The 16,523-nt window shown below is 29.7% G+C and overlaps 1 long non-coding RNA gene across 1 annotated transcript in view; it reads right to left on the bottom strand.

The window, feature by feature from the left end:
* Positions 1–285: 285 nt before the first annotated feature.
* The window catches only part of LOC149056552 (uncharacterized), a 49,454-nt gene continuing 33,216 nt past the window's right edge, over positions 286–16,523 (bottom strand). Inside the window, exons 10-15 of the long non-coding RNA XR_016191119.1 lie at positions 12,015–12,104; positions 11,860–11,952; positions 11,126–11,808; positions 2,980–3,167; positions 987–1,132; positions 286–818 (exon numbers count right to left, since the gene is read on the bottom strand). This is a non-coding gene — a long non-coding RNA (uncharacterized LOC149056552). The remainder of the gene's footprint in view (positions 819–986; positions 1,133–2,979; positions 3,168–11,125; positions 11,809–11,859; positions 11,953–12,014; positions 12,105–16,523) is intronic.

Genomic DNA, 16,523 nt, shown 5'->3' with positions numbered 1-16,523 from the left:
TAAGTGGCCTAGGCAGGAATAACATATCTGACAATGTATATTTTTAACTTAAAAATATCTAATTATTAGATATTCATAATTTTTTAAAAATGTTGAATTTTTATTTTATTTTTTAATTATAAAATCAATACATCATTTCAAACATTAAAATCTAATTTAATATGAAAATAAAGTTTACGGTAAAAAAAAGTAATTTTGTATGAAATGTTTGTAATTTTATTGTACAAATTTGTGTTACATATTAAAAACAAAAACAATTAAGACCACCATAAAACGAATATGTATAAAGTTTTATAATATATTCCTTACAGGGTGAGGTGATATTATGTTCTAATTATTTTTTCATGACATTACAACCGGCGTTCAACGTTTTAGATACCTAAATCTTATATTAATCGTTACGATATATATATAGCTTACAGCCATCAGACGTGACAATAATATTATATATCAGGAGGTGGGCAACTGGCGGGCGGCCCGCGAGCTTTTTTTATCTGGCCCACGTTATACATTTACAAATTGCATCATACAATTCCTTTATTATTATCTGCAAAAGAGATTGATATAAGGTTTTGGAAAAAATTACCTTTTCTAAAATATCCACTTTTACGAGATTTCGCATTAAAAATGTTATCCATGTTTGGAACTACTTACATATTGTACAATGAACATTTTCAAACATGAAACATATATAATCAAAACATAGAAATCGACTTACAGATGGAACATTAAGTCACCCTACTTCGTGTTTCTTCGTCCGAGAAAGAAGTCGATTCTTCCGCGATGTCATTAGAAGCCGCACATGCTCAAAACTCACACTAAACAATATTTAATTAAATTATTATTAATAACCCTTTTTGTATTACCTATTACATTATAAATTATATAATATATATGTATATAATACATTATCTTTACGGTAATTATAACTTAAATTCTAATTCAAACGATTTTACATATTAAATTACCATTGTTTTGTTGCTTACTTTTTTTGTCTTGATTATTGATTTTTAAATCTTTAATACATTTTTACTTAGCTTTTCCAAGTAATTTTCCATTCCAAATCACACGATTCTGGTAATTGGAAAAATCATATTTTGACTGTAGTGTATTATCTAAAAAAACCACTTGCCTATAAACAGGCAAACAGCTGCTATATAATAATTATAACGATGATATACATAAATTAAGTATAGTTATTTATAACATCATCACAGGGTGGTTATACATTTCAATACAATTTCGCCGTTTAAGTATACACTTGTAAAATTCCAAAATCCTTGGTTCGAATAAACTATACTTGAATAATCGTAGTACTCACGTGATCGTGCTCGAAAATATAGGACAGTGTAAATATAATATTAAATGCATTATCCGCGTGCAAACTTGCAACAGAAACTATCGTTTAATATTGTCATCTCGTGTCATCGACATCCTTTAAAGTTATCGCTGGTGTGATAAAGATCGATCAAATACATTTCGTATTTGTTCGAATAACAACACAATATCGCCGAGCGTGTTTAACCGAACGAAAATCCCTACCTGTGTCGTCGTGTTTGTCATCGTTTCGCGTTTTAATCGATCGTATCGTTTAGAAACGTACCAATAATATAAGCACTATACATTATTGGGTTTGAATATTTACGATTTTTGTTTTCGCGACAATTATTGTAAAACGGTATTTCCCTCTGAGGTAAACACAATTTTGTCCACGATGACTGACTAATCGAATAATTAATTTTATGAACTTAATTGAAACGTTTCGCTAATGTTCATCATTATAAATTCAATATAATAATATAATTTAGCGTATATGTTGTTTGTTTACAATTATACCTAACAATAGTTTATATGATAAATGAAAAAAAACTTGTCTTCGTGACATACTGACTGATTTATCGTGTTTAGCTAAACCCACCAAATAAATATAATATTATGACTATAGAATTTGGTAGGTTATCTTGGTTTTATGATGTAGAGACCAACTAACAAAAGATTTGACGAAATTCACATTTTAAAGAGGTCCTCAAATTTGAGAATCACGGTAGAAATTGAAACGTTTTTTTTTTTTTTATTCACTTGTCGTTGGTTGCAGATTTTTTAATAGTAAGTAGTAACGTTAAATATTATTGCTATTAGTTACTCTAGTGGATCAGGTACAAGTATATGCATAAAATTGTCGCGTTTACGTGGCCTCGATTAAATTAAACAATATCTGCTTAAAACCAAATTAATGTTTGTAGCTTATATATTCAAAAACTTCTCAATCGAATTTACAAAGACCTCAGAGATTTTTTACGCGATAAGTATTAGACAAGACGAGTAAAATAATTTAAACCACTGAAAAAAAAATATATCAATTGCTAAATAGATTCAGTTGCCAATATTAGTCGAACCTAGATATACCGACGTCGATTTGTCCGTTTAACTGAGGTAGATACATAGAAACTGAGATACAACTATTATACAGCGGACTAAACTATATAAGAATTGTCATAAAATAAAAAACTACACACTACCGAAGCCAGGGTTTTCAGCTGATTTTTACCTACTCGAGTATAGTCTATACCAGTGGTTCTCAACCTTTGTGTAGTGACGACCTAAGATATTTTCCCGATTATTTTTCATAACCTTTTTTAAATAATATTCAATGGGGGGATGAAAAAATATTCGAACAATTTAACATTATTGGCGACCCAAAGATGGGTCACGACCTTATGTTTGAGAACCATTAGTCTATACTATATGTCAGGGTTGGCCAACATGCATACGTCCACGAGCCACATCATGGATAAATACAATGGTATCAAGAGCCAAAATGTTAATAAATACATTTTATAATTTTTATAATTTTATCGTATTTTATCGTTAGTAAGTAAATATTGGTTTTATTTATTGAGACACGAGCCACTAGTTGTCCACCCCTGCTGTATACTGGTTAAAACTAATAAATATGATCTAAACGACAAAATGACTTACGTTACAGTTCAAGAGCTTGTAGCTAAGGCTTCGGGCGAGAAGAACAAGTCGGCGGTTCCATATTCGATGATCGAGTGCTAGCCAATATGATGACGGAACAGCTAACCGATTATTCGCCTATGTATTAACTATATTGACGTAGATAATGGATAAACAACTGCCAATGGCAAGGCCACGACACCTGAAATCTAAATTTAGGTGTATCAATTATAAATTGTATAATTTTGAATCATTTTTATTTTTATTTTCAAGTATAAGGTATTCGTTTAAATATGATAACCTTTTAACCGAATTCTATACATGACAAATTCAGATGATTTGTATTAAAAATATTCTTATCACGCTCCGTTATATTTAAATTTAAATAATATATCTTCGTCGTAACGGGTGGTATACGTTTTATTACCTCCTAAATCCTTCCTTTCCTTTATGCATAAGCTGTATTTTGAAGCAAACGACTTAGAGCGAAAACAATAGAAAAGGAGACGAGGAACGTTTCATAAGCTCTAACCTATAGCTAACCTACAACTATCCAATGAAAAATGTTTTTTTTAAAGAGTTATGAGCTTTTATAATTACGTTCATTGCACACAAAAATCAACACATTTAAATCTTAATTCTTAGATAGTATTCCATTGATTTACCTACCACTCAATTTAACAAAATATTATGCAACTTATACATTTTGATTGTTCCTTGGAAGTCTACCTTGTATTTCCTATAATATTAATGTAAAATTATGATATACCTGGTTAAATATATTGCAGAGCGACTAACCATGTATGCTCACTTCAATAATGAATTTATTCCGATTTTTGGAATTTTTACACACAAGTCCTTTAAGACCATAATGTTCTCGAAATTAATTGTACTACTTAGGGCATTCCTGTGGTAATACAAACTTTTGTTTCTTATGTAAATTGTATAGTGAATAATTTTTGAACATTTTGTTTAACCTATTTCAAAAATAAACTAGTACCTATATATAAGTTTCTCAGTTGTTAAAATGTTTCTAATAAGTAAATAATTGTCCTTAAAAATGGTTTTTGTAAAAATATAAATTAGATGTAATATTGAATACAGCATTTATTGTCTTTGGGCTATTTTTATAAATTATAAATATTGTTTGATTAGCATCACTAAAATGTTTAAATCAATATAATCGTCTCTCATAATATATCATAATGTCCTCGGAACCATTATCATAGAACTATACTAATTAACCTACTAATTTCCCTAGGTACAAAAAGTCAAACAACTCAAAACTACTAGTTATCGAATTTTGAAATATGAATTTTTAAAATATTTAAAAACTTCAGAAATCGGGTTTTGAATAACTGTTTTTTATAGGAGAGTGAAAATACGAGGTGTGGGGTAAGTCGGTAAGTGTGTTCGTGATGCACGTCTCTCTGTATAACAGCATTTTGATCGTATAATACAGTTAAGTATAATAACGACACTACGAGGAAAAAAACTAACTCACGCGGGCGGATAAATTTTGGGCGCAAACTTTCGGCGGGCGGAAGATCGCCGCTATAATGACTCATCAATCATAAAAGCCTTCCATCGAAACAACTTTTCCGCCACGTGTGTATTACTCTGGTGCGCCCGACCATGTATTATGACACACACACACATATATGTTTGCGAAATACAATACATACATATTGTATATATTATATACTGTGTGTTCATCAATTTAGGGAACACTGAATTTCTCGGCCGGAATAAATCGAATTTTTTTACAAGCTAGTGGTATATAAATACACGTTTTCATATAAATTTCAAATTTTTAACCCTCTCGGAACGCGCATGCGTAATGCAACTTATTTTGTTTTAATAGCTACTGGTATTTTTGATACCAAATTCGGATGAACTGTATTTTTTAAGTCTTTTTTTCCAATTAACCATGGCTCTAAAACCAAAATTGACTGACCATTCAAATTTTAATAAATAATGGATTTTTATAATTCATTATAAAATGCATAAAACAATTTATAATTATTTATTATTGGCTACTTTTTGAATATTTTTACGTATACAGTTGTAATCAATTTTAATTAAATAATTTTATATCCATATTATGTTAATCTTATTTATAACACGTATAAAAAAAAAACAATACGTAAGAGTATTCAAAAAGTAACCAATAATAAATAATTATATATGGTTTTATGCATTTTATAATGAATTGTAAAAATGTATTATTTATTAAAATTTGAATGGCTTTCATTCAGTCAATTTTGGTTTTAGAGCCATGGTTGATTGGACAAAATGACTTTAAAAAAATCAGTCTATCCGAATTTGGCATCAAAAATACCAGTTGCCATTTAAACAAAATAAGTTGCATTACACATGCGCGTACCGAGAGGATTAAAAATTTGAAATTTATCTGAATACGTGTATTTATTTACCACAATACACCATATACTAGCATCCACTAGTTTGTAAAAAAAAATCGATTTATTCCAACATAATCCGGCCGAGAAATTCAGTGTTCCCTGAATTGGTGAACACACGGTATATCTACAGGGTGATTGATTTATCATAAAACACTCATTATTTCAAAAAGGATTGACTTTTTTCAAAATATTTTTTTACATGGTTTCAAGTCGTTAAAAACCCAACGTTTTTATTAAAAAATTATATTTTTAAATATTTTTTATCCTTATAATTTTTTAAGTTTTTTACTTTTTTGAATAACACAAAGAGTTTTAATTTCATATTTTAACGTATATTTCATATTTTTCTAAGTATTTTGATATATGAAAATCGAATTTGGGGCTAGTAGTTTATGAGTTATAAGTATTTAAAGTTTAGATTGGCAGAGTGGAGTGGTACGGGGTTACCCCGCAAAATGTTTGTCCACTACTCCGCTTGTCGGAGCTTTAAATACTTATAACTCATAAACTACTAGCCCCAAATTCGATTTCTATGTATTAAAATACTTAGAAAAATATTCTGCTTTTGAAAATGAAATCAAAACTCTATGTTGTCATTCAAAAAAAGTAAAAAACGATAAGGATAAAAAATATTTAAAAATATAATTTTTTAATAAAAACGTTGGTTTTTTAACAACTAGAAACCATGTAAAAAAATATTTTGAAAAAAAGTCAATACGTTTTGAAATAATGAGTGTTTTATGATAAATCCATCACGCTGTATATAAAATAAACTCGTAATTATATAATATGATCAATTTATTAACTTCAGTGTGGTGCGAACGAGTAAACTATTTCGGGAATCACTTTCCGTAGTGATGCATGACGAACCATACGCAATCGAGCTGGGGAATTAATGATATTGTTTTTTTCATCATTGTCTTCGTAGTGATTATCGTGGTAACCGTCAATAATTTTAACTGTACAGAGGGATGGAAACGAAATACATCGTTATATCAATATTTTCTGGAAAAATATCAATATTTGCCCTTCGATAATATCGACACATCGATTTGCGATCGTTTAATATAATATTATAATATATAATATTATCTGTAATCATGACGTCTATACGATCAAAAGGGTCTTGAGAGAGGGGAGAGGTAGAGGGTAAGCTTGTGCGATCAATCAACAGCGTCCAAATTTGTTAGGTTGAGATTAGATTATATCGATGGCTTAGTGCACACATGTTATAAGTCACAAAATTAAAATTGTGCAGGAGAGCTGTTTTAAATTTTAACTTTTTTGACACCCAATTAACTTAATTAATATTTAATCAATTTGTTTTTTCTAAATTGAAATTAACTTAAAAATATATAAGTTGAATTCATATGATATTTATTTATTTATTTTAATGACATTTTTAAGAATATGGTATGGACTTATAACTATGTGACAAAATAAATTTGTATAGACATGGACTTATAACAATTACTTTTTGCAAACAAATTATTATATTTTCTTTTATAAACTTATAAAACTTATAAACATCCAAACATACCTCTCACTATCGATGACAAGTATAAGAACATAGCAGATATAATGAAGTTCAAACCAATTATGTTTAACAAAATTATCTTCCCGTCTTCCCCTCCGCGGATGTGGAATATTAAGCTCAATACCCAACTACTCGAATTTGACAAAAAAATCTCCTCAACCTCAACTATAATAAATAACTTTTCAGAAATAATAGAAGGAAAATACCCTCACCACATAAAAATCTTTACGGACGCCTCAAAATCCCCAAATGGAACCGGTTTCGCATTCATAGAAAATAACAAAACTTCAATGTTCAAATCTCCTCACGAAACCAGCATTTTTTCCGCTGAAAGTCAAGTCATCCAAAATGCAATCTCACACGCGACGACCTTAGCGTCTGAAGAAATACTTATAATTAGTGACTCTCTTAGTGCACTCCTAGCCCTCGAAAATCCTTACCCCAAAAACGAAATAATTCAATCCATCCAAGAAAAGTTATCAAACACAACAAAAACAATCGAATTTCTATGGGTCCCCTCCCACACTGGAATAAGTGGCAACGAACTAGCTGATAAGGCAGCCAACGAAGCAATAAAATCACCCAGCTCGGTACTAATAAATAAAATAACATTTCAAGACGCACTCTCAAAAATAAATAATCTAAATAAAAGTCACTGGCAAGGCTCGTGGGAGAAGACTCCAAACACAAATAAACTAAAAGAAATTAAACCGTCAGTCGACCCATGGAAAACTCCCCCATCCTCATCCAGGCATGAAGAAGTAGTTACCACAAGAACCCGGATTGGACACACTCGCCTAACACACCTACACCTCATAACAAAAGAAGACAGCCCGACCAGCGAGTTCTGTGACAAAGCGCTGACAATTAAACACATCACGCTTGAATGCCCAAAGTTCACCAACTCCAGACAAATCCTCGGGAACCCATTAACTATGCAACAAGCACTTGGCGAAGATAACTCCAAAAACATATACGATTTTTTCAAAAACATAGGCTTAGCAAAATTAATTTAGAAAAATAATTGAATGTACATAAACTCTACAAAATCCCTCTATTGTCAAACATAATGTGTCCCCATAGCTTGACTACTATTTTGTATTTTGTATTTACTGCAGGCTAATAACCTCAGGAGTTGAAGTCTTATTTAAAAAAAAAAAAAAAAACTTATAAACAATAGGCATTAAGTACCATTATTTCGTACTCACTCCAAATCGGGTTATTTTTCTTTAAATAAACAAGAAATGACATTTATAGACCGTTAAAATAAGAAAATAGTTAGAAATATGAAAAAACCCATGGCCTGTGTTGTAGTTTATCCATAATTAATACACTAGTGGCAAACACGGTGAGTACCTATTCTGGTACTCAAAGCGTTTAAGGACAGCTCCATAAAAGTACTGTGGCAGTCAACTTGTTAAAAACAAAATAATGTCACTGAAAGTGTTTGTAAAAACGCAAATTATTATAACTCCACTTCTTTAAAGTTAATGTTTATGCTCAAATATAATAAGTCCTACTTCTGAAATATTTCTACTGCACTGATATAATAAGTCCGGACTTATAACATGTGGGCAGTTAATAAATTGAGGAATACAAACCAAATGTATGCTAAGTCCGGACATATGATAAGTGTGCAATAAAATTACTGTACAAGTTAAAAAATTAAGGACTTATCACTAAAAGTTTAGGACTTAATACATTAGGGCAAAAATAAACACGGCTAACTGCCATTTATGATAAGTGAAAATAGTAAATATCACGTGAAATAATGGTTATAGAGTACAAAGACCTTGTATAAAAAATAAAGGGAATTTAATTTTCTATCAATTGGTATCAAAAAGTTAATTTTGAAAAAAATGGACTTATAACAAATGTGCACATAATTGATATATTCATATTAGACCTATCGTACCTAGTAGGACAAATTATAATCTACCGTCCTAAATAGTTTCCATTCAAACCATAAACTCAGCATAGGCGCATATAGGGGGGTGCTTGGGGGTGCTTAGCACTCCCAGGTTTAAAATTAGCACCGCATAAACTATTTAAAATATTTATTACATAGTCATATCTTTTGAAATATTATTATATAAATCTGTTTATGTATATCAGGATATTTTGAAAATATCAACAGTTAGTTTATCAGCAGAAATGATGGTTTTAATGAATAGTCTACCAGCCAGCTTTATATATGAAGGCATGAAAAATCAATGTTATAAAAGTTCGTTTCCAAATGTCTGTAAGCTATTGGGAATAACAATTCCAATTTCTTCTTCAACGTGTGAACGCTCCTTCTCAGCTATGCGTAGATTGAAAAACTGGTTACGCACCAATATGGGCCAAGAAAGATAGAAAGATTTACCAAGCTATCTACGCTTAGCATTGAGAGTGATCTTACCAATAAAATAGAAGGGGAAATTATATTGCAAATATTTGCAATATCAAACAGAAAATTAAATCTTGTCTAACATTAATAATTAATGATTACCTACATGTTATTATAACTTGTAATATAATTACAAAATATTTATTTTTATTTTTAATAAAATTTATAATTATTGCAATGCAATTATTATAGTATTAGGGTGGTGTAGTGGGGGGCTTTGCTCCCCACGGGTCTGTGTACTATAAATTATTTCAGCACCCCCTAAATTCACACCCTATGTGCGCCTATGAAACTCAGTAGTATTTAAAAACTAAAATCAAGGTGAATCTCATCAATATATAATCGACTATATGTTTAATTAATAGACTTGTAACCATAAAAGTATAAGATATAATAATACAACACTTCTCAATATATTATACATCAGGCGTATACATATACGATCCAATATAAGGAGAGTATTTGCATAGCTTGACATAATATTGAGATCCTTATTATACTATACCAAACACATATATAATCTTTTCGTGGTAGCAGATTTTCAACAACGCTACAAGAGCGACAAAATAATATGTGGATTGAAAAAAAAAATCAAAAACATCGATATTTTTCGTAACGATATAGCGTATAATTGACAGTTACGCTTTCAATATTTTTTTCTGTATATTGATTAGTGATTATAATCATTAGACCAACATCTATTTGCATATATTATGTATACAAACATAGCTGTTATACGTGAGGTTTCTATTTTCTAAAAGGAATTCAGGCATTTTTAAAACCCTTCCGGGATTCCAATATAGAACCTTAATATATTGAATACGGTGTCTATTGGTCAAAAACACCGGATTTTCATATACCTACACCATTTATTTTACCAAGATATAACCCGACTAATATCCGTATTAGTTGACCGTCTATTATAATCTATATCCATCCATTATTTCCGCTTTGCATTGGTTCGATTATTATTCTAAATTTTTTTTTTACCAAAATCGGTTGATTAATTCTCTAGCATATAAACCTCAGCGTATACTCTAATATATAAAGCTGATGATATTCAATTTTACATTTATATAAAATAGATTTATTAGCCTAAATTACAAAACATAACACCTAGATTATGGAAAATTGTATTCAATCATAATAACTATTTTATTATCTGTAACTAATAGCAACCCTAATAAATATAATACAAACAAACAATTAATATTGGATTTTAAGGAGCTGAAATTAAATTTACGTGTGAGCCGAAATACAAATCTACAAATACCTAACCTGCGTTTCAAACCATTTATAATTGATATAAATTTTATTTGACAAATAAGTGATTTTTGGGTCTCTATAGTGAACGAAGAAAGGAAAAATAACATTAATTTTTATGTAATATTTAGATAATGTTGGAACATATTATGTATTTATAAGTCACTATAATTTGGTTAGGTTATTTTTATATATTATACATATAATTTTTATCGATGGTTTTTTTATATTTAATATTGAGTAAATATTGAGTCACAGTCCAAATTTCTTTTATATTTTATATGACGTAATATTTTTTTTTTAAGTATAATAAGTATGTATGCCAAAAATAAGGTTAAAACTTTTATCGTATATTATTCGAATTTATCCCCAAAAAGCCGGATGGAGCTTCTAACAAATCGAGCGGGAGGCACAGCCCCATCCTAACGTTATCCATCAAATAGGACGTCAATCAAATAGAATCTAAAAGCGATCAAAAGTGGAATTGTACAGTTTCGATAATCCCACAGACGTATTATGATAAGAGGCAACGATAATATTAATAGGGGTACTTACGTGTTTTGTTAAATCAGCTCAATTCACAGCAGTTGATAATCTTAAATTTCCACCGATATTCTGCGCATAATAATTAATAATTATACGCCTTATGTTATATTATTTTTATACAGTGACTTAACCCATCTTAATAATTTGGTAATTGTATTTCGCTCAACCAAATCAAAAAATAATTGCCCTTATTTTGTCTTCCTCAAGTCCGTTAATTCCGCGTTGATCTTTTATAACTTTTTCTATTTGAAATGATAATACTATAATTGTTCATACACCATATCATACCATACCTAACCTCGAATCATAAATATTATTACGATATTATATTTTTTAGAATTTTATCTTGCATCTTCGCGTTTGACAAATGACAATATGATTAAAACCGACGGTTAGACTTAATTCGTCATTTGTGATTAACATCTACTACTTCCATAAATATACAATTATATAACAACATCTGCAGCAACGAGGCTTCCGCGAGTGCTTAAACAACAGTATCACAATAATAACTCTTATTTGTTCATCGTGTTTATTCGAACGTTCTAAAAATAGCTTCTTCCGCCTGTAGCAGTAATAATAATAATAATTGTTTCATCATTTCCACCGTGAAATTACGTCTCGTAATTCGTTACCTATATATATAAACGCGGGCGTTTGACGAAGATCTTTTGTCGGTGACACGTCTATAACTGAAAAAAAAATTTAATTAATTTACAATACGTGTGAAGATTTATGCATACTTTTTTTATTTCTTCAAAGCGTGTCGTCTTCATAACGTTCATGAGGTATAAAATATAATAAGTATTATCACGCATGATCCGTGTTGCAATGACCTGCGAACAATACACGTTTTATTAATATTAAGTAGATAACAAATGACGATCGATCTACTTACTATGCCATCGACATAATGTAAGGCAAGAATTCTCAAACTGTGGTACACGTATCCCTAAGAGTACTTAAAAATTTTTAAGGGTGTACGAGTCTGGAAAACAAACCTTTAAATTAAAATAGATAATATAGTAATAAATAAGATATATTTCAGTTTAGTAACTAAGGAGGGGTACCCAAAATAATTCATTGGTAAAAAGGGGTACAGTGTTCAAAAAAAAATATGAGAATCCCTGTTGCAAGGTATTATTCGTGAAGAATTTAATGAAAAATTGTAAAAATCTCCACCCGCGCTACATGACGTGGAAGTTTCATTTCTTTACTGAATGTCCGGCAATTGATGTCTTATTATTAGAAGTAGTGATTTGCTTTAGTAAAATGTTTTTTACAATCACATAATTTTCCATTAGTAAGAGAGTGAGAATGTCGGTGGCGATATGCTAATTCCCGGGAATTCAGTCTTGGGAAATTTCTCAAAATATACCCGAGATTGGAAAAATATAAATTTGTATGGATACATATTATTACTACTGTAGTTCACTGCATATTCCAATATTTTTTTTATTCTTTGTTTTGATTGAACTCTATTAGTTATAATCATAAATTATTATTCGAAAGACAAAATAATATATTATGCGCAAAAATATTAAGGGAGAACGGAAAGACTTTTTGATGTCATAAACTAATTTAAAATCGGATGGAAAATCTTTAGGTTATCACTATATAATCAGTGTACACTGTCTAATAATGTCTATATAAATTGATATTTAAAATAAAATGAGAGAAAAACGATTATTTCACTCTCAACTTCAGACATACAATTATAGCGTGCGCCGCTCTATTTTCTGACATTACAAAAACATATTTTCCTCGTAAGCACACCGATTTCTTAGAAGGATTTTCCATTTGGCTTGAAGCACACAACAACACGTTTATGGGCTCCTTATATTGTACGTTGTTTGTTTATACGTTTAAGTGCTGTTCAAATAAAATATTTATTTTGTATTCGATAAGTATAATATGATTTTTTGAAGATTTACAGTATAGATGGAGTTCCGTTGAAGTAGTTTCGATTGAGGAGGCCACACCTATCTGTTATTTAAAATCACATCAACTTACCCGACAATTATTACCATACGCCACAGTCCAAAATATTATATAATATTTTTGGTGCTTTATATTTTATGTAATAAGATCATTATACTATTGTATTACTGCATTTATGGTTGACATCTCAAAATATAAATATTTACTTTCGAATATTGCGGCGAGTAACAGTGTTTTATATTTCGGATTTTTTTTCTCATACTATAAAAATTAATTTGACGTACGTGCTTACGGAAAATAAATAAATTCAAAAAATATAACAACCAATCCCTTTGCACACATCTGACCGTGTAACACTGCACGTGGTCTTTATAGTCATTACTCATTATAGTATATATATGTACTACCTACATAATAATATATGCACGAGTCACTTTCGTAGGACTATATTTTATTGCATTTGACATTAATTCACCCATGTACATATTACACGATATTAAGCGTTAAATGTCAGAAGTTCTACAGCGACGACTTTAATCTTCAACACTGCAAATCTAAGTCAAATCGGGTAATATTTCTTTTCATGGATTAATTTATTTTTTCTGCAGCCTAATCTACCATATTTAACTAATTATGTTTTTATTCACTCATCACTCACTGCGTTTGAATTCGATAAAACTTCCACGACAATAATAACAATATTATATGGCACGCCGATTGTAAACTTTTTTCCATAGTTCATTTTTTGAAATAATACGTTAAATAGGTAATTATAATATAATATTTCACATACTTCCTCCAATGTTAAACATAATGTTTCCCCGTAGTTTTAAGACCAATACATTGTAATTATTACAGGCTAATGACCTCAGAAGTTGAAGCCTAATTAACCTGGTAAAAAAAAAACATATATGTATTATTAGATACATCGTGTACATAGTTGCCAGTACGATATGGCGTAGATCGTTTAACGTTTCAGGAAATCAAGTTGGGCTTGGTAATTTAAACGGGACACTCATCGACTAAAGTAATAATGATAAAAGAAAATTCAAGAAAATTCTACAATGTTCTGATTTCCCAAGTGGTTTACGGACGTATGCTCTTTAATACTCGGCCCAAACTTCAGATTTTTAATGAATTCAATATTTGCGGTTGTGCGCTCGAGAAACATACACGTTGCCATATCAAACACATATATTTATTTATTTCACGTTTTTTAAATAAAACACAAATTTTCGCATGTTGGAATACGTTAATTCAGTACGGGCATTTTTTTTGTTTTAAAAACTAGAATATAAACAATAGAAGATATGCAACAAAAAGCACAAACAACAGATGTCATTAACCAACTGATATTATGCTTTGTCTAAACAATTTTTTTTTTTAATTGGTATTACCTACCTATGTTCTGATACCCGTCGGTGGCTTACAAAAATGTATTTTAAAACATATTTATGGAACAAAAGATATCATCAGGCAGGTTATAAATTCAATTTTTCAATTATTTTTGTTAAACCTTGCAATATATAATAATATAATAGTACTAGATGTCCTCTTATAATAGTAAATATAAAAGGTGACAATTTGGACTTTTTCGTAACATGGTCGTTCTGAATTTATTAGAACTTGTGGGACCCGGTGAGCATAAACATTTTTCGGGACTGTAATAAATGTACATTAATAGAATAATGTTATGTTTTGACAATCCTCTCCGTCGTCTCAAATGCAAATCACCGCGTGATTTATTAAATAATGTCTAGTTCTTACTTCATATTTATAAAGTTACCTGTCCTTTAAGTTTTAATTGGAAATAGTATCACATATCACTGGACACTCTCTTCTCATAGGTTTTCATGTTTTGTAACCAGTGCTGTAGTAGAGGATATACGGCGTATACTTTCTAGTTATTTCTAATAAACTGCGTATACCTACTGATTAAGGTTGTATACTCTCTGTTGTAGTGAAATTGTCAAATAATATAAAGATAAAGTCATTAGATTATTATTAATATTTTTGATAGAAAAACTAAGAATGTTAAGAATCACTTAAGATAGACATTTTTTTGTATAAAACATAATTTGAATAATATTACAAATTTGAGTGCATCACTTTTAATTTCAAACGTATCAAGTTTAATGTTTATTAAAAGTAATGGACCGCCTATGGAAGTGTTCAACTCAGAAATGTACGTGAGGTCGTGGCTAGAAGACCATTTCTCAGCTGATAACAACAAACCAAGATTGAAAAGAAATAATTTAACAAAATCGGAATCCATACAACATTTATGAAATGTTTTTCAATAATTTTATTTAAAAAAAAAACGGTTAGTTTTAATTTTAACTTGCACAATTAATGTATGGGTGTTGTGTTATTTACCCTCTACCAAGTATTCGATCAGATTTAAATATAAAAAAAATGTTTAATTTTAATTTTAATTTGTACAGTTAGTGTATATGTGTTGTGTTATTTACCCTCTGCCAAAGTGATACCTAATGATAGTATAAATGTTTGATATTATAACTCATTATAGTACTTTTTTCAGGATTACAGCATTGTTTGTAACAGTCATCACATTTACTTATTATATAAACATGTATATAAATAATTGTTAATTTCTTTTATAGTAAAAAACAAAATATATATATATATATATATATAAGCGCTTTAAAGATGATAAAAGCGAGTGTCTATACTCTATAGTATATAAAAACATCTGAAAGCACGTTTGTTTGACATTATATAATAATATTCTTCGAATACGTCTATTAGGGGCAAATGGCAGTGTTTTTTTTTCATCATTATTTCTCTCAAGCTCAACACATCTATCTATAGCTTTATTTCTATTCGAGAGATATTTGTTTTTTACAAAAAAAAAAATCACAAAAAGTATTTATTTTTTTTCGTTGATTCTCAATGGCTAGACAATATACAATCATATTACAGATTTATCATTAGTGTTCGAGGGAAATCAATTGAAAAAATAGCGCTTTTTAGTCTCACATCAAATCTAGAAATAACACAATTTAAAACAACGTGCACATATTTTTAGAAAACAAATACCTCACGACTAGAACTCATTTCCCTTAAAGTCAAAAGTCACTGCGAGGTTATACTATATTATGAGCTATATCCACAAAGATTTTCTAAGAATGCTCTGATCTATAATCTGCAGTACCAACCCAAATTTAAAATTCTCATAGAAAACATTGTTTCTTTTGCAAGAGATGGTTTCAGAATTTTTTGAAATATCTTTTTACACTCCAGACTAAAGAAAATATTAGCCACATACTTACACTCTCGTGTCCAATAATTTATCAATAATCTTTTATGAGTTCACAAGAAAATATTGTTTATCATCCATTGTATATGCGGTGAAAAATCGATCATACCTCGGCATGGATCTTGTGGGTCAGTCGAAATTACACAAAATGAATACAAATTGGACAATTCGAATTATAAGACAAAT

This window comes from Diuraphis noxia, unplaced genomic scaffold (genome assembly GCF_037042655.1).
Source record: "Diuraphis noxia isolate RWA-SAM2 unplaced genomic scaffold, SU_Dnox_SAM2 contig0003, whole genome shotgun sequence".
Taxonomy (NCBI): Eukaryota; Metazoa; Arthropoda; class Insecta; order Hemiptera; family Aphididae; genus Diuraphis; species Diuraphis noxia.
The sequence above is the reverse complement of the archived record's forward strand: the minus strand, read 5'-3'. Positions and strand labels throughout refer to the sequence as shown.